This window comes from Pezoporus occidentalis, unplaced genomic scaffold (assembly GCF_034315485.1).
Source record: "Pezoporus occidentalis ecotype Australia unplaced genomic scaffold, CSIRO_AGI_Poc_V1 ctg39, whole genome shotgun sequence".
Classification (NCBI taxonomy): Eukaryota; Metazoa; Chordata; class Aves; order Psittaciformes; family Psittacidae; genus Pezoporus; species Pezoporus occidentalis.
In genome coordinates this window covers 1,869,087-1,897,029 of record NW_026915713.1, presented here as the reverse complement: position 1 = coordinate 1,897,029, position 27,943 = coordinate 1,869,087, and the positions used below count along the sequence as shown (strand labels likewise).

The window sequence follows — 27,943 nt, the reverse complement described above, 5'->3', positions numbered from 1 at the left end:
TCTCTCTGATTTGCTGTGACTCTCCAAGCTGGTGGGAACTTCTGACAATTTCTGAGATGTTGAGCTACATTCTGAGGCAGCAGGATGGAAAAGTGCCATGAAGATATTCAAAGAGCTGGCTGATGAGAACAGAATGGTGACAGACCAATTTTAAACACAAAGATGTGAAATTTTTACAGCAGAAAGATCCCAAAACCTTCTCAAAAATCTTTTGCCATGTATTTACTGTGAGGGCGGTGAGGCACTGGAATGGGTTGCCCAAGGAAGTTGTGAATGTTCCATCCCTGGCAGTGTTGAAGGCCAGGTTGGATGAAGTCTTGGGTGACATGGTTTAGTGTGAGGTGTCCCTGCCCATGGCATGGGGGTTGGAACTAGATGGTCTTAAGGTACTTTCCAACCCTAGCTATTCTATGATTCTATGATTTGCAGACTAAATACATTAATTGTTTTGACATTTTTACTTGTTATGTCAGGATGGAGTAAAGCCTGGTGACATGGTCTAGTGTGAGGCATCCCTGCCCATTGCAGGGATGTTGAAACTAGAAGATCTTAAGGTTCTTTCCAACACTGACCATTCTATGATTCTATGAAAAAAGCATACTGCAGACTCATAGAACCACTTCAGCAGAGTGTAACCATCCCAAATTCAAATATAATCACAATACGAGAGGCACATCTTCTGTATTTATAATGGCCATGCAGCCAAAACAGAATAGGCGAGCCTAAGGGCTATCAGTTCAGGGGCACAATGTCCACCAATGATGAAAGAAGAGAAAGCCTTCTATCTGATCGTTGTGCTTGGTAAACAGTGCATGGTCAATTAATTCTGGGAGGCTGCAAGAATCCTAAAGTTCTGGTATCTGATATTGCTAGGATTAAAACACTATTCACTTGTTTTATGTGACAGTCGTATTACAAAAAACGAACAAACCACTGTGGGTTTTTCTTTTTCTCCAGTTTTCCTGTGATGTAAGGTCTGTTCATCTGCACCCAGGCTGTCATAATTTTCTTGGCAGTACTTATCCCTCTCTCTTAGCTGCTCTGAATTTGTCCTACTCCAATGTATGTGCTCTCCATCAGCTTTCTCATAGCTTCTTCACCATCTGTGCAATGAGAAGGCAAGGGAAGGCAAGGGAGGGGAGGGGAGGGAAGGGAAGGGAAGGGAAGGGAAGGGAAGGGAAGGGAAGGGAAGGGAAGGGAAGGGAAGGGAAGGGAAGGGAAGGGAAGGGAAGGGAAGGGAAGGGGTCCTTTAAGTACACCCCACAAAACATTTCCTGGGATCCGTTTAGCAGTATCCATATACATTACCAAGGGAAATTTCTCACAATGAATTTCGATATATTGAAAAGGGGGAAAAAGAAAACAAGAAAAAAAAGAAAAGAAAAAACCTGTGGCACAGTCACCATGGGAAGACCATGTCCAAGAGTGACATTCTTGAGGCTAATCTTCCCATATGTCCTCTCTAATAAGCACGGTAAGAAATAATTGCATCCATTCCTGCTCAAGTCACATCATATGCTGGCAAAAATTATTTCACCAAAAGAGCATTCTTCTGTGCAAGTCCCCAGACGCCTTTGTGAGGCTGCAAGGCAGCACTAATGCTTGCTCTCCAACATTCTTGCTCTCAAGAGTGTGGCATTCAAGTACGAAGCGGGCTGTGTTTTCTGGTATAGAGAGTAAAGGTGACTCTCACTGTTACTGTAAATTAACCTGTCAACACTAGCCAGAGAGCCACAGCCAATAAAAATAATGGCCCTGCTAGTGAAGAGCTGTTGACATAGCATTTCAAAAAGACAAGTTTGGCACTTAGGGCTGCAAGGGCACCAAACGTTTTTGTTCTAGGTTTTTTCCAAGTTTGCTTGGAAAATGCAGGAAAGTGGTGAATGTTCGGCATCATTTCCAGCCTCCTAGTGTGTTAGGGAGGGCATGGGTAGCCTGAGGATTTTCAGCCCCAGAGGCCACCTGAGATTGTGATTTAACTTGCATATCTATATTGCATGAGAAAATCAGTAGCCAGGGCATTATGTGCATTGCTAAATTATTTTCAGCCATGATGCTCATTAAAATGATCTTTAGAGCTGATGATCAAAAATTGAGCCCCAGTGTTCTCAACCATTACAAAATTATAACATAAATTCATGCTCTCTCTTTTTGTTTCAGGACTCATGTATCTCCATACAGAAAGCACTGTCATCTTCCCTTCCTCTCGAAACTCCCCTTTGCTATAGGATTAGAAATACAGGTAGACTGCAAAGAGGAAAAGCATAAGCTTTGTTCAGAGTGATTTCTGAGTAGACATTGGTCTTTAAAGCTGTTTGTATTCCCACAAGTTGTATTACAAATACTATGAAGTGATTTTATAAGTATTGTTTCCAGTACTCAGGAACAATTCCTGCTGGGCTCCCCACCATCTTCAATTAAGCCAGTACACGCAGAGCTTCTCCCGCCGGCTGGATCAGGGCAGTCTCTTAACCAAAGGGAGCAAATACAAAGGACAAAGGAGCCTGTAAGCAAGCTGTGTGGTGGAGTGGGGGAGGGAAAAAAAGTAATCCCCTCTGCCCTGGTGGCTGGGACAGAAATTGCCGATGGAGTGACTGGGACTCAATTCAGTCAGTCTTGCTGCACCGATGTTCCCGTGAGTCTTCCTGACACATGGCCATATGGTCAGAGCACTGATGTTCAGGTGTTTTAGGCTCAGTCCCTGCATGGATAGAGACTATCTGAAATGCTGGATGAGAGAAGAAATCTTACATGAATAGGATGATTTCTTCTGTTTCCCCACCCGGTATCTGTGGGTTTTAAGGCCCAGGAGTGCCTCTCTCCCTATGTTTATGCAGTGCCTGCCACAGGGACCACCATTGCCACCAATGTCACTGACAGCCTGTATGGTAGTCCCAAAAAATAAGCAGATAGATCGATGTCCACATATGACTTTCCCTTTTTATCTTTTACCAACAGCTGCTAGCAAGCTCAGCTTTATCACTCTACACTGCCATCTTGTCTGGATAACTACCTGCTATGAGGTAGTACTCTCCTGTATATTTCTCATGCCTTAGGTTTCCTTCATCAGAGTTTGTCAGACTCTTCACTACAGACAGAAATACTGATTGGTCCGTAGGCCAGAAATCTATTTCACAACTCATTAAATTTTTACAACTATTTGACTGCAAAAGAGTTGCCTGATACTCACACAAAGTTCTACACCAGTGATGTGTCGTCTGTCACAGACATAAATGCAGTAACATGATTCCCATCTCAGAGATCCCGCTGTCTAATTAGCTAACTCTTCATAAAAGTGCTAGCCCTTGTCTCTGCTAATTTGCAGTACAGTTTCCTAAAACATTATTCAAATTCAGTGTTTTACTCAGAACTATTTTAATTTTTTTTTTTTCTGAATCATGATCTGATTTTGGAAAACTTTAATTGAAGGCATTTGGAAATTAAAGGCTGAATTTACCAAGAGGTGACTGGAAAAACCTTGAGAATATTGTACCCTCAGCCTGCATCCTTAAAGAAGGTTCATTTGTTGCAGTATTTTCAAAGGGGACACAAATTCAACATTCCTCCTTGTGTCACTACAGCAGAGAACAACACACTTAAATTTGGGTCTTTTGCTTTTCAAGAGCTTGTCTCAACACTCAGAAAGGGTGGTCTGGAATGGGGCTCTCCCAATATTTCTAACTGAAGCTTCATCACAATTTATAGAAAGTAATTAAAGTAATTAATTACCCATTCAGGCAAGTGCTGTAGACACCAGAATAGAAGAATGAGTTGCAGGGAAGGGATGTGCAACCAACTCCTTCTTCTCTGCATTGTGAAAGCCACTAAATCACCTCATGAATCAAGCTTTCCAAAATTCAATGTTTCCTTCTGAAAATGTCGAAATGAAACAGTCAGGAATTTCCAGAACTTTATTTGTTTGTTAGTTTTTGCATCAGCCAATATTAGCTGTCCTGCTTGACCCAGTGTCAAAAGTCTGAACTTCTTTGGGTGAACAATTGATTTATTGGAGAAAACAGAACAATTGCAAAGTCCTGGTCTGTGCCACTTCCTTCTAAGCCAGGTCCAACAGCTAGGGAGCACAGCAGAGCCCATAGTCCATCCCACCTGGACATAACAAGCAGCCTCTGACCGGCAGCAGGAGGTCAGCTACTTGTGTGGCAGCATGTGGCATTTCTTCTTAATAAGAAAAGAAGTCACCAAAGCAAAAACAGATGATAGAGAGTAGCCGTTGCTGAGATACTACGAATACGAAAACAATCCTTGGGCTTTGTGCTGTTGTTATTTTTCTTTAATGAGTACTGTGGGTGGGATGCCCTGGCGCCTCTTCAGTGCATCCAGCCTAGAAAAAGAGCTCTTTTGTACCCTGATCAGCTTGACAAAGCGACAGGAGTGGTACCTCCTGAGCAACCCAGCTCACAGCTGGGGAGTATTCCTCTGCTTTGAAGGTTTCTGTTGCTGACATCAGAATAAAATATGAAAACCCTCTCTTCTCCTGGATCAAATCCTGCAGTTCTGCTCAGACGAGAAGAAGCTTCTGCCAAGGACTTGGCAGGCTTTCCAAAGCTCAGCAGTTGAGTGACAAGGAATGGGGAAGGGCACTGCACTAGGGCTAGCAATGATTTTTTAGTTTATTATAAGGTATTAAAAACTATAGAGAAGATGTCCACACAGGCACAAATCATCTCAATTGTAAGCTGATGGTAGAGTGCATAAAATCTCATTTTGAGGACAAGCCAAACCATACCACATCAGTCACAGGCTTTTTGGGAACACTTGCAGAATATTTTCCTGCATTCTTCAAACCTCATGTTTGTCCACTATGAGAGATGTTCAACAAAATGTAATGATACCAGTGGGAAGGAGGTACAAAGTTGTCCCTGGAAACATCTTCAGGCTACAACTTCTGTATTCAAGTATTCCCCTACTTCAAGCAGATTCATTCTAATTTTTTGCCAGCTGCAACTGCACTTAGACATGAGTTTAACAGTTCTGCCACCTCTAGACCTCCATGCCTACTTCTTTGCACAAAACTGGCCCTGTTACTGGAAAAGAAAAAAGAGATGGTTATTTGAGATTCCAGCTGGACACCGAATGGATTGTTCTTCTCCACGATACAAACCCAGCCTCATGGGAGTCCACAGAAAAGAGAGCAGCATTGTTTTGTCACTCCTCCTGTACGCTGGGGCACTGCTACTTCTTGTGTGTCTTTCTCATATACAGCCCTGATGCCTTATGGATTTTATTTCTTTTTTTAATATGTGATGAAAGGATAGAGTATTTTTGTGCCTAGCTCGGGAGAGGAACTGCACTGCGTAAAGGCTGCTTTCATTGCCAAATATCAGTTTGAATGTGAAGGTCTGTATCTGTTCCTTTGGAGTCCCGCAGCACCTGTGTAGATTGCTTGCTCTTCCTTATAGCTTTGTAAAATCTCTTGCTATTGCTGCCACTTACTCCTTTCCTTACAAGTAAATGCACTAAAAGTACTAACTGCAAACACTAATGAATGTACCTTTATGTCTGAGGGAAAAGCTAGAACAATGCTGCTGACCAGACTAGCCGGCTGCTCACAGTCAGATGCTGCCAAACAAGGTGCAAGGGGGGAAAAATGAAGTGCCTGCCAAATGCGTCACTCTGGGTGCCAGCTCAAAGGGCACGTGGTTTCCCACAGACTTGTGTTTCAAAGCTGGTGTCCAGAGAGGAGTAAAGTTTCGTCCTTGGAAAGCTCTGTCTCCAGTGGATTCTCAGGTGTCTACTAGGACCGTGCTCCCTCAACATTTCTCTCAGCTGGGGTGGTACAATAGGCGTTTCTGATTTCATGAAACTTGCAGGAATATCATTACTACCTTGGTGATCCCTACCAACTCTGTTTGGCTTTCCAGCCAGTTTGAAAGATACTGAGAGATGCAAATACGAACAAACACGTGCATAACATAGAGCAGTATGTTGGGAAACTTATTTCCTAGAAAACCCCACTAGTAAGTAAAACAAAATCACAGGTAATGTCATTGGCAGTAGCGTCAGCAATCCCCTTACCTGTCATGGTGCTGAGGGCACCCACAGGTCTTACTGTCTCCAGAGAGCCTCCTCTTTGGCTACCCCTACCCTGCCCACAGCTCAGGACCCTAGCTCAGTTCAGTCAGTCCCTGCCCTAGAGGCACTGTAGCAATGCTGGTTTCCAGCCCTCTCTCTTGGATGGACTGGACCTATGCTATAGGTAGACTGTGTCTTGGATGTACACTGCAGCTTGCCTCCAGTGCCATCTCAAACCCTGGATAGACTTCGGACCCATGCTGTTTGCTTGCCTCATCTCCTCTTGCTTCTGACAGAAGCACCTGGCATGGTCTCTGGCCCTGGTTTGACACTTGCCATGTCAGGGTCTGTTGATGGATGCTGTTACTGCTCTCACATCTGCCCACCATGATCAGACGTGTGGGACAGCACCCGTTTCTGAGGGCATGACCTACACTAGGGTCCCTCTTGGCTCTGATGTTACCTCCTGAGCAACAAAACACATGATGGGGCTATGAAATTTATTGTAAGAGTTACATTAAAATAGAAGGGTAAAACCATATGAAGTACATTTATGCAACTTTTCAGTAGATAATTTGGGACTCACAGACTTGTGACTAATGTCACAAGCTTGTAAGGGAGTAGGGAGAGGGCAAAAATGAGCAATGCTATCTCTGCTTGTCAAGGATCAAGAAAATGAGAGATTAAAATGACAGAAACAGTCTCTAGGGAGTTAAGAATGGAAGTTGAAGGGTGCTAAAGGGTGGCACGAGGAAGTGTCAAGTGCCACTAAAGGAGTGTTTGTTATCTCAGCCCTGTTCTGGGTAAACATGAAGAGGGACAAGTCAGAGCTCCAGGAGCAGTCTGTCTGGAACTAGAGTAGATACATAAGCTAAGGCTGCTACCACCCCAAGAAGCACAAGGGGTGGTTACACGTGGGGATAGTGTGGTATTCTTTGGATGATCAGAAGCCAAACTGTGTTGGGATCCTGCAGGGCACTCATACGCCAGTACTGAAAGTGATGAGCATCATATTTGATTTTGTTGCACTGAAATCACTGAATTATTGTTTGATTTTTCTCAATCATTGTGCAAACATTTAGCTGAATGTCCTCTTTAGTGCATTATCACATTTTGCAGTCTGTTCTTTGATGCTTTATAGGCACATCCTTCAACAGAAGTTGAAGATTTTGTCCTCTGTGTCAAAATCCTCTGTAAGACCTATCGAAGTTACCTGTGGGCTAAGCCTAAAGGGCAACGGTTTCCCGTGACAGGTTCATTCCTGGGGACAATGGAGCTGTCAAGATCCACGAGTCAAAGCCTGGTTCCCTGCCTCAGCAGCCAGCCTTCAGCTGCAGAACATGCTCATCAAAGACAGCAGGAAGACTCAGATATCAACATCCACAGCCTTTGAAATGAAAAGTAGAAACACAGGGTACCATTAATCCTCCATCCACTTAGAGCTCAGAATTAAAAACACACAAGAAAATTTCTCTCAAAAAAGGGAGCTGGAGGAACATGCAGAAATCTTCTGTTCTTGGTCTTTTACAAGTTGATGAGCTATTCAAAAAGTGAAATGATGAGCACGGTAAAAGAAGCCAGAAAATGACTGTCAGGTTATTTTCACAAAATCACAACCAGACCCTGCCTTTCTCTTTGAAAAAGAATTGCTGCTGTCATTACCTATAGATGATGAAGTAAATCTGTTCATTTGTGTTTCTAACTGCAAATGTAGGAAGAAGGGCTAAAAATGTGTCATATTCCTTACTTGACATAATACAGAAAATAATAAAAAGTAATTAATTTTTATCATAAAGGCATTCAGCTTGCACTTACAGGCATTTGTATCCTACCAGCCAGGTACTTTTTAGTATACATCTTGATGGATTGAGTCCTTTTCCTTTTGGTAATCTCAAGCTGCAAAAGTTCAAATATCTCCTTCATGCAGCAGGACTATTATAGAGTCCCAATGCTCCAGTGAACAGACAACTGAAACATGTGAACACCTGTTTGTGCAGAACAGTCAGCTTAAAGCAACTGTGTTTTATGCTAAAAAAGCATGATTACCATTGCTCACCCCAAATCAGTGTTTTACTGTGTAATTTCATTTTCTTTTTCCAGACAGAGGAAACTAGGAATGGCTTATAGCAGGCTCTCTATCTCTGTTGTGTGTCCTTTCAAACCAGCATGTCAGGAGGATTAATTTTTTTGTGTGCGATCTTCAGTTTCAGTGCTTCTTTAGTTATATGCTTTATGTATGTGTTTGTTTTCTGTGTAACACATAAGCACCATACCTTGCAGTACTACTTTAAGCAAACCATAGCCTTGAGGCTGGGACTCTGTAAGTACAACTGCAGTTCCCAGTTCAGCACCCAGAGCAGCCAAAAATGAATACTTCAGCTTCTGTGCTTTCACAGGCTTGAAGACCTCTGATCAGGAAAGCATTTATGGATGCATTTAATTAGAAACACATGCTAAAAATATGGACTTCAACTACACTAACTTCAATGCAACTTAATTGAAAATGTGCTTAAATATTTCCTGTTTGAGGCCTAAAAGAACAAGAAGACAATTATTCAAAATATAGGACGTTTCATTGTGTGGAATCTTGAAGGATTTTATGTGCTGCATATGCTGGTATTATTTATCCCTGAAAGGCGGCTGCTTCTAAGGTGGAACATTTTGTGAGCCATGAGAACAAACAGGGACACTGCAACAGCTACAGACAATGAGTATATCATGCCCAAATAAAAACACTGTAGGAAAACAGACGAGAACATAATTCCACAGCTTGAAATTTAGAGGAGACACTAACTGTTACAAAAAGCCTTATTGGAGCTCTGACAATGAGCATGGAGGTCTGAAACCCTTAGCTTCATGCCGGGACATTGATTCATTCCTTACTCCTGGGGAAGATTGACCTCTTTCCTTAACAAACTACGGGGAAAGTGTTATCCTTTGTACAGCACTTAGTCTTCCTGCAAGGAGTCCTGTCGCAAAGCCATGCTTAGCTTACAAGAGTGTCACAGTCTGGCTGTCGTGGACCTAGGGAAAAGGCTGCCTAGCAATTTGGGAAGTGTCATACAAAGTTTTGTCACTGCTTTCTTGCTGTTGCTGTTACCTCCCACTTAGGATGCTTAATCCTTTCCATTTATTTCTAAAAACCACTCTGCGCCATCACTTCTTCAATGGTGTTTAAAAATTGATAGCATGATATGTGCTTTGCCTTACACATAGTATCTGTCTCATCTGCTTTCAGCAGCATGTGTAGCAGCTGTACAGAAACACGGCCCAATGCATGTGAGAGGTTCATGGGAATGCAAGGGGCACTGACAGGGCTAAGGGCATATGCCACCCTTCTCACACACACAGGCTGCAATGCTTCAACTGTTGTATAGTAAAGCCTCCAGATACAGATGCATTCACTAGAAAAGTAGTTTTGGCAGTATACCTCTTTCCTCCATGGCCAGGATATAATGATGTCAACCACCTTTATACTGCTTACTTATATTTACAGTAGATCCTGTGCTAGAACATTCATGCTGTTTCTTTAAATTCACTTTTATGACTACCACCACATTACAGTTAAAAAAACCCTATGTCTTAGATCTTCAGCTGAAAACAACCCGATTGCATGATCACCACACAAATTTGTTCTGGAACATATGTGCAAACAGTGTCAGTCTAGAAATATGAAAAAAAAAATAAAAATAATTAACACCATTTAGAGTTAAGAAGAACCTCATTTCTTCTCAATATTCTCTGTTTGGTTTTCTTCTATTGCTTGATGCCCTCTTTGAGGAGTGATACAAAAGACTTTTTAAAAGGACATTTGCTGTAGATTAGTCTATGATCTGAATTAATCCCAGTCTGTGTTCTTTAAACATTCAACATGTTAGAATTTACAAGGCAGCTATGAAGTAATCATTCAAAATAGATCTCTACGTGGCTGAAATTATAATTCTACAGCATATACATACCAGTAGACATAAAAGGCAACAAAGAAACGTATTTTGATTACATTAGTAGTAAGAGGATGGGGAAAGAGCTTGACCACCATGCAGTGTAGAAGGAATGGCACCACCTGAACACACAGGCAAAAGCAAAATATTAAATCTTTGCATACACCATTCTTCAAGACAAAGTTTGCATGCAGTCACACAATTAACACAGCCTACACCACAACTCAGCTCTCAGGCTAAGAGGAAGACAGATAGAGAATATTTAGGACAGTTGTTTGTCAAGTTGTTTTCCAAATCAGCTTCCTGATTAATTCTATCTTAGGGTGTTTAAGAACAAGCTGAAACCACCTTGGAGGTTCACAGGACTCAGGCAGACAAGTCCGGAATGGACATTCATTCCACCCAGTACAGATCATCTGAAAGTCATTCATTATTAATAACCCCCATTGCAGAGTCATTGGAGACAAGTGTCTTCTTTAGAAAGCAATTTTCTCATCCTAAAATGGTTCCTAAAATGACTCTCTTGTGGCACCCATCTCTCACATAATTACAGAGGGAACCTTGATAACTATTTTAAATTGGACATCTAGTGCTCACATCATGTAAGCTGAATTGCGCTTGTATCTTCAGGAAAAGGAGAAGTTATGGGATTGTAGGGCAGTCATGTTATCTTTAATGTGGGAAAAATACTAGATTGAAGAATTAAATAAACTCTTCATAAGTCACTGAAAGATAATGAGGAAAGGAGTACAGTCAACATGGATTTGTCAAAGCCTCTGTGTCTCAAACACTGTGGCTACTGGCTGCTGTGGGGCAGGTTTTCCCAATTTATCCCAGTATTTCATATCACACCTATAATAAGACTAAAAACTGTATTACCAAGGAGCGATTTGTGAATGATTCGCAACAGCAGCTGGATGTTCAGGGAGCCGTTTTGGCAGCAGGGGACTCCCTGGTGCCCACTTGGGCAGTCTCCTCTGTCACCGCAGTGCCACAGACGGAGGAGGTTAGGAGCAGAGAGCTGTGCTCAGCTAGGGGGAGGACAGTGTTAATCCTGCTGCTGCAATGCCTCCGCTCAGATAGCCACAGAGATCAGACAGCCAGCTCTATTTCACCCCCACCGTGGGCTTTGGCTACAGAAACTAAACTCACTGTTTGGCTGCCATGAGAAGCAGCTCAGGCACAGCAGTGGATGGGGTGAGGCCGCTGAGAGCTGATACAAAGGGAGAGAAAAGAGTGATACTTCTGCCAGGGAAGGGTATGAGAGTGGTGTCACAGGAAAAGCTTTTTTATGCAGCAAGCATACTGTCTCTTATTCAGACTTCCCCTGAGTAACAGCTGCCCATAATTGTTTTCTTCTTCTTAGTCCTTTGATATAGTATCTTTTGAAGCCACCTCTGAGCAACTGTTCCTCTGTTCCTGACCCATCACCACATTTTCAGGAAGGCTGGGTGTGTGAGGTGCAGACCACTGTGTGTGTCTGCTGTGGGAATCGCCCACCAGGACCAGCCCTGCAGGGTATACCAGGTAGCAAGGTCTCACACACTCTCCACACCCAGAGACATAAAGAACTGCAGGCACTCAGAGAATTTTGCTAGTGGGAATGCAGAATTCAGGTTCTTTTGGCTTCCATCGGCCTCTGCATGAGAGTCCTATGCAGCTATCTTACAAGCAGATGTCTTTATTTTTGCGGACACAATAAAAAGCAGATAACAGGGCAAATGCTTCAAAGCCAAGTATAAAACTACCTATAAAGAGATGCGGATGAAATAAAATATGTATGAACAAATACCTATATTTTAACCTACCATCACATTGCTACTGATCTTACTTAGAATATGTATTACCAAAATAGATTTAAATACAGAGTCACATCCTCCGCTGGTTGCGATCAGCTGGCTTCATTATCCCTGAGGTATTTTCAGCAAAATTGCTGTAACTGACGTTTTGTCAGGCTGCCTGACTTTGATTTCTGTTCCTTTGTGTTCCTGTGCCACCGGCCTCCTTGTGAGGTCTGAGGAACATCTCTGCCGGGTGGCAGAGACACAACACACAAAACCCAGTGCAGTGGCGCACCCACCGTGGTGTGCTCTCAAAACAGTAGTGCAATCCCATGCAACCTCCTCTGGATAGATGTGGAAGCAGTAGCTTAAAGAATTGCATGGAACTGAAAATAACTGTTTTCAAATGTGTCTTACTGGTGCTGTATGACCATACAGGCACTAGTTATGGACCTGTCAACTTCCACAGGTCAAGGTCTCTGCACTCAGGGTCTCTGTAACTATAACATTTCACACCTGGCCCTGGCTCAGCTAACCCATCTTTGATGTTCCCATTCCCACAAGATGAATGTTCTCTGAGCCTCTGTATTTGGTAGTGTCGTGGTTTAAAACGAGTCAGGCAGCTCGTTCACTCACTCTTCCCCTTCTTTCCCTCCCCCTACTCCTGGAGAGACAGAGAGGAGAATCGAAAAGAATGCAACTCCCATGGGTTGAGATAAGAACAGTTTAGTAACTAAGGTATAACACAAATCACTACTGCTACCACCAATAATAATAATGATAAAAGAAATAACAAGGGAAGAGAATACAACACCTCACCACCTGCCAACCAATAACTCACCCCCCCAGCCCAACCAAGCACTGAACGATACCTCCTCCAACCCTGCAGTCCCCTAGCCCTTCCGGGTAACTCTCAGCTACCTCCTGGCCATGACGTGCTGTGGTATGGAATACTTCTTTGGTCAGTTTGGGTCAGGTGTCCTGTCTCTGCTTCCTCCCGGCTTCCCCTCCTCCCTGACAAATCATGAGGCTCAGAAAGTCCTTGGTCAGACTAAAACATCCTTGTTAACAGCTCTGTTCCCAGGCCAAAAGTCAAAAGACAACACTGCACCAGCTACTAAGAAGGAGAAAAATGACTGCTACTGCTGAACCCATGACAGGTAGTGATGAGTGAGAAATTGGGAGCAGAAGAATATGCTGCCTAACATACATGCAGCATTAGCACAAATAACTCTAGTTCAAATAAGGCAACATCCCTTAGACTCAGCTGTTCTGCAGGCTCACTGCATGGCAACCTTCAAACACTGGAAGGCAGTTCAAAACTTAGCATGTTCTGAAAATGTTATTGTGCCATACAGCATGGTGGGGTGTTCACAGGCACAGGTGAAGAAAAAAGTAGATCAGTTATCTGAGATGCAGGGCAATGCTGCTGTTTACTGAAGCAAGTAGTGTCATCCTCACCGACCCTGCCTGTCTTCCAGCTCTGCCTGTCTTTCAGAGGGGCAAAATAAAGCTGTTCAGCTGCTCTTTAGGTTGTGCAGGGGTTTGCAACTGCACCCTCCTATAAATCTTTTTTTCCTCTTCTAGCTGTCTCAGTAGTAACCATGAAAGCAAAGCTACACCAATAGCAGGAATTATAATGATGGCAACATGCAACATGCAGAACTGTAATTTGTTCTTTAGCTAAGCAATTAAGTTGGATTGGGCTGGACGTTGGACTTGCCCATAGACAAGGTGTGATGGACCAGGTTACTAGGTCTTGCAGTGTACCATCCACAGAGAACAGAACAAGCTTTTCTTGTCTTCATAGCCCTCAGATGGGGCAGAATGCATGAGGGTTATATTTTGGCCAGTCATGGTGCAGTGCAGTTTGCAACTTGTTAAGATTGTAGTTTGAAGTTTGTTAAGATAACACTCAAAGTACAGCAGACGTAACCTGCTTCCAGGATGCTGTGTGTTTTAATTTCATTTTTTAGATTTTTGTAGACCACATAATTTTCCCACAAGGTAAAACAGATGTAATAAATTTTCAGCACTTGCCTTTGTGAAGGGATTTCACTCTCATAAATTCAGTGCAGTGTCAGGTCAAACATTCCCTGGAGAAAACAGGGCATAGATTACAGTTAATGCCATGAATGGCACATGCAGACCTATGGCTATACCTCCAGCATTTATTTTGAATGTATGACACCTTGAACTTCAAAGAATAGATCATCACAGTAGATACAAGAACGAACAAGGAAGAGGACAGTGAAATACCACATTCACTTCTGTAGTTATTAGATACAGAGCCAGCAGTGTTTTCCCACATGATTATAGAAAAAAGGAAGTTTGTGTAAGCTTAAAGGTGGTGAAGAAACATAGTTACATCTCATTATACACTGAAGAATGGGAAGGATAATTTTTCTACTAGCTGTCAGTTTTTCCTAGCAGAAAATGAGGTTTTCCTTTTCTTTATCAGAAAATAGTTAAAAAATAAATATATGAGAAAATATAGATGTGTGTGTATAATCTTCTATATATCTTCCATGTGGGTTTAAAGAAGCTCCACTTTAGCGCCTTGCCATCACTGGGGAAGTACTCTGTATTTTTACGTTCCAGACAAACCCTCCCAACATCTTCTCCTGTACTTTGATGGAAAAAATCCAGTGCTTATAGAAATAATGCATGTTTGTATCCCGTGAGCTTCCTGCCCATTTGACTAGTTTCTCCCATTCTTGAAAGTACTACAGAAACTCATCAGTTCAAACAGGTATTAATATTAGTTTTTAAATCTATTTTCCCAGTTCTGATAGGGAGGCAACAGTGCCAGAGGACTTCAGAAAAATGCTGTAAAGATAGCTGAAAAGTGGCAAGTAAAATCAACAGAATGTGATCAGCACCAGGAATACAGGACATTGCACCAGTGAGGCAATAGGGGCTTTAGAAGTGTATTTTAAGCCTCCAGGGTTGATTTAACAGAGAAAAAGTTTACTGTGGCACAGAGAGCACTCTCACTCCATGGAGGCAGCAGAAAGCAGTCAGCAGGTCCTGTATGAGTTGCTGAGGGGGCAGGAAGGGAGAGGAAGTAAGAGAATCAGTGTCTTTTCTGTAATGCTGCCTCTTTCCACTTCTGATCTTTGGTTATTTTGTGAAGTTTCACCCCAACAGAAGACAATGATTTAGAAGGGCAGAAGGCTGTCCTGAGGCCAGCATCACCAGTCCCTGAGATAAGCCCTGGGAATCTGTACTGGGAACACACTGCACTGAGCAGCCTCAGAACAACAAAGACTTCCTAAGCACACCCCAGCTGCGCTGCCACCACTCTGCGGCTGGCCACCCTCTGAGTCCCATGTGTCTTTTAGGTGTTAGCATCTCTGGGGTTGTCTTGTGATAAATACCAGGATTGGTTCAAGATGAATACAGAAACATGCAGAAGATCAGTGTTCCTCCCCTAGGACTGTTCCCCACATTATTTCTCTCATTCAAGTACACCAGGACTGTAGAAACAAAGTCTTTAGAACAGGATGGAGAATGCAATCATGAACTTAGGCCAGAAAAAAAAAGGCCTAGTGAAATACAGTGGATAAGGTAAACAGAGACCCACTCCTCTGACGTCTTTCTAATGTCCTTGGTAGAGGTCTCTCTTTAGCTCCCTCTTTCTTAGAAGTGGAGACTGTCCCATAGACGTACCAGGTCCACCACGTTTCACAGACAACATCAATGCAGGGCAGTAGCCCAGATTTCTCCTGGCAGGTCTGTCTGTTGTTGTTGGGGATCCAGCTTGCTTAGACTACTGTGGGAGCATCACTACTTAACTCAATGTCCCTGTCTCCTTGAGGACTAGAAGAGGGAATGAAGGTACTGCTGTGCCACCTCTCACTGCAAGCTCCTCCCTATCATCACCCACATTAGCATTCAATCCATTGCAAGACCCCAGAGATGGAGCCTTCTGCAGCAACCTTGCACAGAAAGTCTTGAACTATGGACATCAAGTCTTTGCTACAATATAACACTCATTAAACTCCCAAAGTGCAAATACAACTCTGCTAAACTACCTCTTAAATTTCTCTTTTGCAGATGAAGTTTTGCCTGACAGTGCTTTACTCTTTTCAATAGAGAGTCAATAGCTTTTTCGTCCCTAAAGCTTCTGGCCGTGGGGTTGCAGGTACTTTACTGACAGCAATATTATAGCAATCCCTATCACCGCAATATAAGGATAGATGTTACAGTCTCAATCAAACCTGAAAATATTATCTTATGTTGTGCATCTTGGCAGTCTTTTCATTCCTGGTTTGGGTGTAAGCCATACCTTTACAATGATCACAAGGATCACAAAGCCAGAACTAAAACCTGTGGAGGGAACTCAGTCTTCATAAAATCAGGTTTGCTCAACCCCTTTACAGCATAGCTTATGGAGCATGACCAAATTTCTCCATTATAGCCGTAGTGATACTTGAAAGCACCTGGTAGCTGTGTTGTCAGCCTGTAGAAAGAAGTACTGCTTTAAATTCCAACAGCTCCTTATGCTTCCAGAGAAAAGAACCTCATCCTTACCTTTTTCCATTAGAAATGTGAGGCATCCTGTATTCAGGCACACTTAAGATGGAGCACTGGAAAACAAGAATGGGAGAAAGAATGAGCCACATGTTGCAACTGATAGCCACACTTAAGGCATCAGAAGGCACTTGGGTGTTTCTCACCATAAGTGATATGTAAAAATCGATGTCAAACCAACGATGCTGAATCCAGGCAGCCACTGAACACTGCCAGCCTGCAGACCATCAGGAGCCCTTGTCATCAAGTTCTTAATTCAAAACATCGTACTGGTGAAATAGTTTCATAAGCCAGCTCCAGATGACAAGTAGTCCACACTTGGTTTGTAAATCAGTGAGTGGCGTAAGAAAAATGTTAGCTTCCTATTCATAGCTTTTCACATTCTTTATTTCTTAATCACAGAATTTTAAAGACAGACACTCTGTGGGGCTATCCTCATTAAACAAAACTACCAGCAGGTCTCCCTGTGCAGCCAGAAGAGTGGAATTCAAAAGAGATTCCATCCTTAATTATGGCTGAGTGTTCTGCACACACTTATCTGTGAGATGGAGAAAGAGGTCTGCATTCCTAAAAAACCAAAAAGGGTATTTCAGTACCTTGCTGCTCACATACAAATGCAACTGTAACCTTATGCTTTTATACTTCTTACCTATCATATTTTTTTGAGATTCCTAAACATCGAAAATACAATCCTTAGGTCAAAATCCATTGTCTTTGTTGCAGCTACATACTGTTTGAAATACGAGAGAACTGAAGCTCATCCAGACTTCTACTGACATTGTTTTTCTGAGCATGGACCAAACCTTGCCGTGACTCAAGTGAAGTTTAAGGCATAGTGGTGCTGAACAAAAATAGTTTCATCCAATAGTTTGCACAATGTGACTATACATGAGACAGAGATCAAATCAGACAGTAAAGGGATTGGTAAGGAAGATACCGCCATAGCCAAATTTTCAAGCAACTGACAAAGACCATCAGGGTTTTGCAATAGAGAATAACCATGTGTTTTTCAGTGATGTCAAAGATGAAAGCGATTATTATAATTTTCAGCTGTTACTAGTGCGGGACATTTCACAAACTCATTTCAGCCAAGAAAAGAACCTAAATATGTGCCAAACAATTCCATACAGAGCTTCCCATGAACATCTATACACAACTATCAGAAGCACAACACCAGATTATCAAATACAGATGATAACTGCATTTACTGCTGGATATAAGACTCTGTAAATATTCTATGTGTTTGGAACAGCCAATCAAAGATAAGGCTTTATTCTGAAGATTTTTCCATCATAGACAGTAAGAAAATCTGATGACCTGCAGCTTGGAGACAGGAATGAGATGGGTAAAGTCCAACCAAAAGAAAAGTATATATTAAATTTCAAACAGTAAAAAGTAAATCTTTAACTATAGGGAGGGAAATACTAAAGTTACAACATGTCAACTCTTTGTATGCCGATATTGCTGAATCTTATTAATGTGTGTTGTTAATGCTTTCTTTATCTTCGTTAAATATATCCTTGTTTTCACCCATAAAGTCTCAGTAGCACTATTACATATCGGTGGCTGTTATGAAGTTCTCTTTTTTTTGATATTCCCAAGAAGACCCCATCTCTGAAGCAAGCCTCCTTCACTCTACATTATCCACTGTTAACAGCTATCCAAACAGCTCCTAGACTTCAAATATTTCTGAAAAATTGGAAGAGCACCCATGGCTCCATTCTGCAGTGGGAAGAACCGCGGCGCACAGAGATAAAATCGTCTGTCCTTGGCAGGAAGCCACTTACAGAATACTTGCTTTTTGTTTGTTTGGGTTTTTTTAATCCTGCTTTTAAATGCCAGATACTTCTTATATATTTTTTCATTCTCTTTCTTGCTGGTATTTTGCTTGATTTTTTTTTTTAATCTTCACCTTGTTTATTGAGGTGCCTGTACTTTTAATTACTTCTCCCTACAGGCTATTTCATAGGAGAAAACTTCCCCCAGTTGCATAAAGTCCCTTGTGAGACATCCAGCAGGACCAGGACTAAGCATATCTTGCTCTACTTTTGTCCCACTTTTCTCTGTCCTTCAGATCTGCTTATCCCTAGGTCTATCCATTTTGCACTAAACTTCTAACTTCCCCTACCCCCCTCTTCCCTGCTGCCGCCTTCCTATTTTGTTTCTGTCTCTCTCCTCTTTTCCCACCAGCTGGACATAAAGGGACCAGGATTTGAAATACCAAACAATAGCTTTTCAGATCTTGGTATGTTTCCTTAAGGACTTCACAGGACTGGAGCTTATGGGAGGGGGAGTAGCCTTTAAAAAAAGAAGTAGATGCTCCTAATCATTGCCAGGAGATGCACTAAGGGGAGCCTGAAAGGACTCAGTCACAAAAAGGGAGTGGTATTTTACTTGCCATGAGCCGAGTATTGCACTAGCCAGCACTCTGAGTCACTGAGGGGGAGCTTTGCTGGGAGAAGTCATGCAGGATATTCAGCTTGAGAAACCAATCTCAGAGCAGCCATTGCCCTGTTTTGGAGAATATTGAGTGTCAACAGAGAGTTTCAAGAAAGTTGTTCAAGCTAATCTCACCATGAAAAGCGCCAGTTATGCTTAAGCAGAACAGTCCTCCTTAACAGTTCCTCCCTAATATCCCTTATTACTCTGATGTTAACATGTCACTGTGACCCAGGGTCATCTGCTGAGCACACATTGGTGGCGTATGTTCAAAATGTCCCTATGTTCCTTTAAATAGTTCCATAAATAATCCCCTGATCTCTATGCATTTTGGAGATACCAAGTGATAGCTTAAGTCAGTCCCTACCCACATATTCCTTTCCCAGCTCCCTACAGTTGCTCTTACTTGTAACATCCACATTGTTTATCAATTTCCACAAAAATTACCTAGCAAAGATCAGCAAAACTGAAACACCCCAACACGTCCCTCTGCATCCTACCTGTGATGTAGTTGGAAGCTCAAGGAAAAAAAATAGTGTTCTCAGAATGCTCCTTTCAATTGAGAAAGAAAAGAAAGATAACATTATAGGAAATGTTGGGAGGGCTTTTAGCAAACTGGTACAAAAAGTAAAAAAATAAATGAGGGATATGCTCTTGTCTCAGATGTCCATGATGGATTTCAAACCACACATTAACCATGGTGTGTTTGTATTGGAATTGGTGTCCCACAGATACTTGAGACAGATCTTTTGTTGCAAGAAAAGCAGAAAACTAGAGTTTTCTAGAGAGCAGAAGACTAGAGACCACTTTGATTTATATTTGTGTGTCTTGCACTGAAAATTGAATAATTTGGTACAGATTCACCATTTGTCATTTTGTCATTTAAAGAGGAATGTGCAAAGAAAGTTAGACAAGAGTGATGTAACCATGAGATGGACCAGCTTGTCATCCATTGCTTTTCATACATAACCTTCATCACTTGCACTGCTGAACATCCCCTTAGCTAATCTACATGATGTAATGAGAAACAGCACTGCAACTCAGGGCATCTCATCATATGCCTCTCTGATCCTAGTAAGCCCTTCTGTTTCTGAAATGCATGAGTAGGTTTTTATCTTGTCGTATGCAATGCATATAAATGAAAAGTGAGGAAACAAAATGCTTGGTCATATAAAGGGAAAAATATGCGAAAAATCTCGATATCAAAAATGATGTTGATGAGCTCATTGCTGACCTGACTTTATGTCTGGGTCTGGGGATAAGATTTTCTAAAGTCAGTCACGAGACCCACTACAGCTCTGGGCAAAACAGATGTTTTCTCCATGCTTAAGATGCTCCTCCCTTAAAATGAACTTTACAAACTACCATAAGATGAATTGATACTACTCACAGGTGAGAGCCTAAATAGCACCAGGCTGTGCTGTGGGACCAGCTCCCCAGTCCAGGTCTATGTCTGAGGCATGTTCAAACTTCTCACTCTGTGGGGAAAGTCAGAAAAGACCCAGACACACAGCCTCACTCCCTCCTTCCCTCATGCCCTTGGTCCCAAGGGAAGGAAAGCCAGGTGCATTTGCTGGAGGCAGCTCCAGCATTTTTTCACCAAATCCCAGATATGATGAGCTAGAGACCAGGATAGTGAGGGGAGGGAGAGGACTCTGTAAGCAGGCTTCCCTCTCTTCAATGGTAATGTAAAAGAAACCACAAAACCAGCCCTACAGTCACACGTTAAAAAGGCTCTGTGAAATCTTGAAATTTAGTCTTGAATGTTAGGAGCAATACTTTCCAAGCAATTCATACACATCTGCCCAGGTATGTCTTACACTACAGGTATATAAGATTAGCGCAGCTTTCTCAGAATCTTAATAGGAGAACCAGAAAACAACCACGCCGATTTGACAAAGTGTAGATGCATCAGCTAGTATGGCCATGGACAGAAAAGATGAAGGCATTTGAAAACCTTCTGTTTAGAGAGTGTTATGTCCCTTTGAAATATCTCAAAGACAGCCTTGTGCAGGCTTTACAATTACCGAGGGAAAGAGAGGACTGTGGGGAAAAAAAAAAAAAGAAATGAAGGAAATGGAAGGAGGACACGAAAAGCATTTTAAGAGGTTGGAGGCAAACCCCTCACCATGGAAAGTGGGCAAAAAGGGAGTTAAGAATGGGCAGCATGAGACAGGGCTCTCTGAAAGAGAGTGGGAAGGACACTGTGTTCTGGAAACTGGTGCGACCAACCACAGACAAATGTGCCAAGGCTCTTGTACATTTTGTTGGCAGTTGCTCAAGGCTGGCACATAATTCATACCAGGAAAGGTACCACCAAGTAGGCAGGGCCCTTCACTGGGGCATGCATTGCCAGTACAAACTCCTGAGGGGAGAGAGCAAATGGTTCATCAGTCAGTGACAGAAAATGATAAAATGAAGATCTTCCTGGACTCCTCCTTATCACCAGAGGAACTGATAGAAGTTTTATGTACTTACCTAATGACATCAAAAAATGATTTTTTTTTTTTCTACCAGCTTACAGTCAGTTCATAGCCATTTGTTCTTGTGCTTACATTGGCATTTAGTTTCTTTCTAAATTAGCTTTAGTTAGCTTATCTTCTCCCCCCCATATGGTCATAAAGAGTAATCACATACCCCCCACCACCACTAAGCTAACACATCAACCTCTGCTATTTTCTGATTGCAAATTAAATCTTTGATTCTGTGATCACTCTCCTTTCCCACTTCTGTATCTGCTCTGGTCCAAACTAGTTTCTCTTGCAGTGCGGTAAACAGAGTGAAAATGAAACTTCAAATATAAGTTTACAAGCACCTTGCAAAATAATACGTCCCTATCTCCACCTAGGATACCAGACCTGACAAAACATCTAAGGATAAGTAACATTTTCACTCTTAAATCACACTGATGTTTCTAAGTCCCTATTACCTCTCACAGAGACCAAGATTATAACAGATGTTTTTAACGCTTTCCAAATGCAATAATTTGCTATTAGTATTAAATTCCATCCTATTTTTGCTGAAGTCATCTTCAAAGTAATCTTTATGCAATGATCTATCTTGACTTGCTTCTCTTCTTATTTCTCACTGTCAGTTTTCATAATTTATTCCTGTTTTCTATGCCAAGCTCATGAAGCAAACATTAAGCGGTACCAGTGCCAAGACATGGTATCAGGGCACTTCCTTGCAGCCTGACAGGTTTCTTCTCAGCACAACATGTTGTCGCTTCCCTTTATGTGCAACTCAGGTATCTCATATTAATCTCCATCTTCTCAAATCTGTCAGTTTTTCAGGTGGTACAATATCAGATACTTCAGTAGCAACCAAGAATATTGGACATGCTATGTTTCCTTAAGGTAGAAAATCACTTAGTTTTCTAAAAAAAAAAAAAAAGGTCAATATGGAATGCTTTAAGCAATCAAGGCAATGTTTTGTCCTGTTTTCTATTTACCTCCATTTCCTTAATTATTCTGTATGTCAGCAGTACGCCGTGCTGAAAATCCTTGCTGCTAGAACTACACTTCTCTGACTGGTCTTACAGGTGAAGATTATCTAGTGCCCTGATTTGAGTACATGGAGAGGACTTGGAGACTACATGTTCCTCACTGTCTCTTCCAATCCAAGAAGAAGATGCATTCAAAGCAAACATAAGGAGGTTGTATCTCAATCAAGCTGCAAGTAACCTCTGGAATTTCTTGTCCTGAAACACTGTGGACAACTAAAGTTGAAAAAAGATGAGGGGCACATGAATGAGTCAACGAAAAAGGAAGAAACTGAAGGTTAATAGATACAACCTTCCCCACACTTACTGTGGGTATGTAAGTCCCTGGGCCACAAACTGCTGGAGGTTTGAAGACTACTCCTGAACTGGGAGGCATGGCTTGAAGATTTTCAGTCAAGCCCACTGAACTGACTCTTATGTATTTATGTAATCTACCATGTCTTATTTGAGCAGCTTATCTGAGTCTTATTTCCACCACACTCATTCTAATTTACCTATTCCCATTCACCTTCCCACTTTTTACTTCATGGCCAACATCATTATTAAAAGCTGAGACAAAGTGTTTGTTTAGCTTTTACACAATACTTATAATATCTTTAAACCCTGTAATATCCTCATGTACAACAGATGCAACAATTCTTCCATTTTCTTTTACACATCTTGCTTTACCTACTGTTACTTCCAGTTATTTCTTTTTTTAAGTGAGGATCATGACATCTGCAAATTGTCCCTACATTTTCTAGTATCTAGGAAAAGGTTTATTTCTTGATAAGTCCTTCTTCTATTCGTTGTAGCCTTCAATTTTCACTCATAAGTTCTTGCTTGACACAACAATTCATTAGGATAAAACTGGACACATTTCTGCAAGCTCTTACTTGCCAAAGATGAAATAGATTTTACACCTTTTACACCAAGAGGTAGGTTTTACAACTTTGATTTGAGGAATTCCAGGCCTCTACTGTCTCTTAGTTCTCATGATCTCTAAGTAATGAAAGTACGTACAAGAGCTCAGGAAAGAATAAAAAGTAGATTTGAAAGTAGATTCAGATGACTGAAGCCCCTTCCAAGCGTCTAAGGTACTTACCTTCAACAATTGCAGCCATCTAGTGGGCAAATACCAGAAATAGTCACTAGTCAGTAAAAATGTGGTCTGTTACTTGCAATCGTTCACTTTCTGAGTGGACTTATATTTCATGGCTAAACCAGGCAGTATGAAAAAAACATGTCCCGAACTATCCTTATCATAAGCTTGTATTACAGCACAGCTGCCCTGGCCACCCCCATAACACCTCAGGAATGGGCATGCTTCACTCCTGTTGAACATGATACCACAAGGAGTCACTTGGGCATACAGATTTATTCTCTTGTCTTTCCAATACCACAAAAAGTTATAACTTTACTAATGCTTCACTGAGAGTGATAATAAACACACAGCCAGAATGGTTTCTACGCTGAGCAACACAACTGACTCACTTGGATGCTTGACAAGTGAGTGTGGAGTCAGATATATGTTCATCAAGGCCGTACACTACAGCTGCGATTCCCAGCCTGTGCTACACCTACTTGATTGATGCACTGATCACTCTATCAAGGGGAAAGTCAGCAGCTGCTGATTATACCTGGTGTAAATGCTTGCCATCACAGTAGGTAACTACATAGACAATTACTACTTTTGCATGCCTAATTAACTCAGACAGCTAGGTAATGGCAATCCAACAGCGACTGTCTTTTGGGTACAGGAAGTAAGGAAGGAAAATAGATCAGCTGGTATGCATTTGGTGGAGGAGAGGTGCAAAGTTGTAAGGAAAAGGAAGAAAGGAATGGCAATATCTCTTGACCTGTCAAGAACCAACTGTGGAGCCAGAAGTTGTTCCTATTGCTGCTGTCAGTGTGGTAATTACCTCTTTTGGCATCAGCTGTGGTGGTATCCATGCACTCTATGACCTCAAACTGTTTTGCTAAAAGTGTTTTTATGCCAATATATCAATCACAATTTCTACATCATATAAAATAAGGTACTTCCTTAAGAATGACCTTCATTATTTTTTCAAATGAACACATTATCATAGAGTGCATGACACCCAAAATTTATTTCTGTCAAAAAAATATGCACTTAGCAACATCACTATGATGATGTCCTTCTTTCCGTGCCAAAAGTCATCTTTTAAAATGCTGCTACTTGAGAGCAATGCATGGTTATTCTGTTTTTGAAGCTAAGAACCAAAACCAGTTTTGATGCTGTACCACTGATAAATGTTTCTGAATACACTGAAGGAATGGTTTGTTGGAAATACAGTCATTTCAGTTTTGTTTAAGTATTACCACAAAACAAGTGGTTGTTAGCAAGATAAAAGATGTATGCTCATAAAAAGCTCATAAAAAGACATCAATTTGCCAGAAAGTGAACCCTGAGAACCTAACTGATATAGAAAGCAGTCACAATGCAAAAACTTAGCTTTTCCACACCCTACCCTCATATTATGGGTGCTTTCAGGGGCATTACCATTGTCTGCATTATTGTATATGCCTGCATTATTTCTGGCTATTTGGAATGAAAAAAAAATAAATAGCAATTTTCTAGTGAAACTCAGATATTGTGCTTCCTTGAGATCACTTATGAAGCTGGGTATGAAGAGAACAGACACGATAGAAGAGGATCAGGTCAACACAGATGATACAGTAAGTCAGAAACCTTCAGTCACTGAAGCTCTCCCTTCTGTGCCTATAGAATTTTCCCTCCCTTTCCCTTCATTCAGCTTTGATTTTCCCTTGTCCAAGGGTCAGAACTGATGCATAGAATTTTGTCCATTTTCTGCTCCTCCATCTTCCAGCAAAGTATCACTGCCAGATACTCACAAATGCCTCTGCTTTTCCTGGAGCAGCAGGTATTTAACTCCAAAGCATGAAGCATGACTGCTCATAGGGTTATCTCCAGTGTTTCATGAGCGGGGCAATTTCTATCATTTTGGAGCAGCTCTGAACCCCTAGTCCCAAGGGCAAAGCTATGAACATGCAGTAGCGCCCAAAAGTGCCCGGGAGGCAGGGGAGATATGTGCCAGAGGGGATATTATACTTTATGCATACCTCCATCGTGTTCAGCACCGCTTCTGCCGCTCCTGGAGCTGGACACCATTTGGACACTAGTGTAACTACCTGGCTGGTTCAGCATCAGAGCTAAGTAAACTGGTTATAGCCAGCAACATAACAAATCCAGACCTTTTCCCCCCCATTCATAAACTATTTTTAAGCTCTGCATTTTATCAAATTGTTTTACTTGCAAGAAATCCACTGTAACTCTTTATCAAATTATATGCTCTTTATGTTATACCTAACACACTATTATTTCTATAGCCAGATCAACTCTCTGAAACCTTTCATAGATAGACAGTGGAACTTCAACAGTCATTTCCAGTTGGATTTTTGAGCAAAGACAGACTTACATACACATGCAAAAAACAGCAGCCAATGTTTACTTGTGTGCATGGCCTGGGGCAGCAGTTTTCAGTGCTAAAACCCAATGGTACACAAGAGGTAGGAAAACATATGTGCTGTGAAGTTCCCAGCATTGGCAGAGCATCCTCAGCTACATATTCTAGTGATCAGTCCACCGCAGGGCAGCTGACATCAAACTGATGCTGGATTTATTTCACATTCCAGAATAGCAGCAATAACCCTAAATTACGTAGGTCTGCACTGGACTTTAGTGCCTGGCAGTCGTTTGTCAGCTGCAGTCTTCTTCCACATGTACTCAGTCCCTGCAATATTTTAACATGTTGCCTTTTGGCAGGATTAGTGTACTGGACGTCCCCTGAGAAAGCCATAGGAAATGCATACTGGTCTTGTGGTTAATTTAACAAAGCTCTTGATGTCATTATTATTTAGTGGAAACATAGTCAAACACTTACCGGGCAGCCAAAATTTAAATAAATTCCCATGTTCTTAAGTGGTCATTTTGAATGTTTGACATAAAATGCACATCTCTGTTTAAGACACATGGCATATCCAGATGAACTTAAACACCACTGTGGGTTTTAGCATGCTGAAACGATTTGCAACTCTGCTTTAAAGTTGCTGGCTTCCAAAACCAATGGTGATAAGTGAGATCTGGAACAAATTAATATATTTCCCAATAACCTGCGGGTTTCTTGGGAACTGCTCATAATGCTTAATGGGCAGCCAGAGCTTCTCGTAACAGCAACAAAATGCAAAGGAAGAAACCCCCCTATGAATATTGATAAGGTGCAAAGTCAGGCACTTAAAATTTAGGAAGTATAAAAATAAGGTTCCCTGCATGATGTTAATTTAAGACCATCATATACATTTATTCTGATGCAAACCTGATATTCAACTTTTTTCCACAGGATTCTTCTGAAGCTGGGACAGACTGGGAAGCTGGAAGCAGAAGCAAAGTGCCGTTTTCCAAGTAGGACACAGCTGGCTGCAGCAAATGCCATGCCAATGCGAGCTTCTCTGTTACAGAATTAGAAAGGAGCCTGGAGGAGTTATCAGAGCCACGATTGACCAAGGCATGCATGTTTGTTCAGAGATGCTGGGCGTGCAGGAACCAAATTAATTCCTCCATTTCCCACCTTTCCCAGGAGGCCCTTAAGAGCAGATGTAACCCAGCTGGGTTGCCCAGGAGGGGTAGGTTGCTCCTTCCCCTTCCCTTTTACCTTTTTCCTTTTCCATTTTCCTTTTTACCTTTTCCTTTTTCCTTTTTCCCTTTTCCCTTCCCCTTTCCCTTCCCCTTCCCTTCCCTTTCCCCCTCCCTTTCCCTTTTCCCTTCCCCTTCCCTTCACCTTCCTTTGCCCTTCCCTTTCCCCTTCCCCTTCCTTTCCCCTTCCCCTTCCTTTGCCCTTCCCTTTCCCCTTCCCCTTCCTTTCCCCTTCCCCTTTCCCTTCCCTTTCCCTTTCCCTTCCCTTTCCCCTTCCCTTTCCCTTTCCCCTTTCCTTTCCCCTTCCCCTTCCCCTTCCTTTCCCCTTCCCCTTCCCCTTCCTTTCCCCTTCCCCTTCCCTTTCCCCTTCCCCTTCCCTTTCCCCTTCCCCTTCCCTTTCCCCTTCCCCTTCCCTTTCCTTCCCAACAGCTGGGTTTCTTATCCAAGCTGGTGGACAGACAGACCCACACCTGCCACCAGCACTCCCTTGCAAAAAGAGGGCAATGAGGAACAGGCAGCCAGAGCTTTTCCATGAGTGCATCCTTGGCCATCACCCGTCTACCACAGGGATCTGTGGGGAAGCACCCTGATCAGCTGGTCTGGCTGTGGTCCCCGCTGCAGAGGTGGGAGAGAAGCTGGGCACCTCCCAGGAGCAGATGTACATCCACAGGAAACACGTATCCCCAGGGCACAGTCCAGGTAACTCCCCACAGAGACCCTCAAACCACTTCTAAATGAGGTACTGCACAAAGGGGAATTAATCCTGTGTTGATGCAGCACTGCAATCACCCTAATGAGCTCTGTTTCTTAAGCTGTAAGGCCACCTTACTATTCCTTTCCCCCTCTGTGTTACTCTCTGTGTGGCTGTTATATATTAGCCGCTTTTATTACATCAATTTAAAATGGAGAGAAAAGACTTTACAATTTGCACCCATTTTATTCTGCTTCTTTTTTATTTCTTCCCAGAGAAAAACAAAACAACAACCAGAAGACCAGCTCTGCCATTCAGCTTGTCCGGTTTTGTACTTGGGCACTACAATGGGTCACATTAACAGCT

The 27,943-nt window shown here is 42.1% G+C and overlaps 1 long non-coding RNA gene across 2 annotated transcripts; it reads right to left on the bottom strand.

Moving 5' to 3' along the window:
* Positions 1-6,630: 6,630 nt before the first annotated feature.
* LOC134170811 (uncharacterized) lies at positions 6,631-26,794 on the bottom strand. 2 transcript variants are annotated; one of them, XR_009967380.1, is made up of 3 exons: positions 26,570-26,794; positions 16,191-16,347; positions 6,631-7,420 (listed from the first exon to the last, which is right to left on the bottom strand). It is a non-coding gene; the product is annotated as an uncharacterized LOC134170811 (long non-coding RNA). The 2 variants fall into 2 exon arrangements; XR_009967381.1 differs by lacking the exon at positions 6,631-7,420 and adding an exon at positions 13,734-13,851.
* Positions 26,795-27,943: the final 1,149 nt, after the last annotated feature.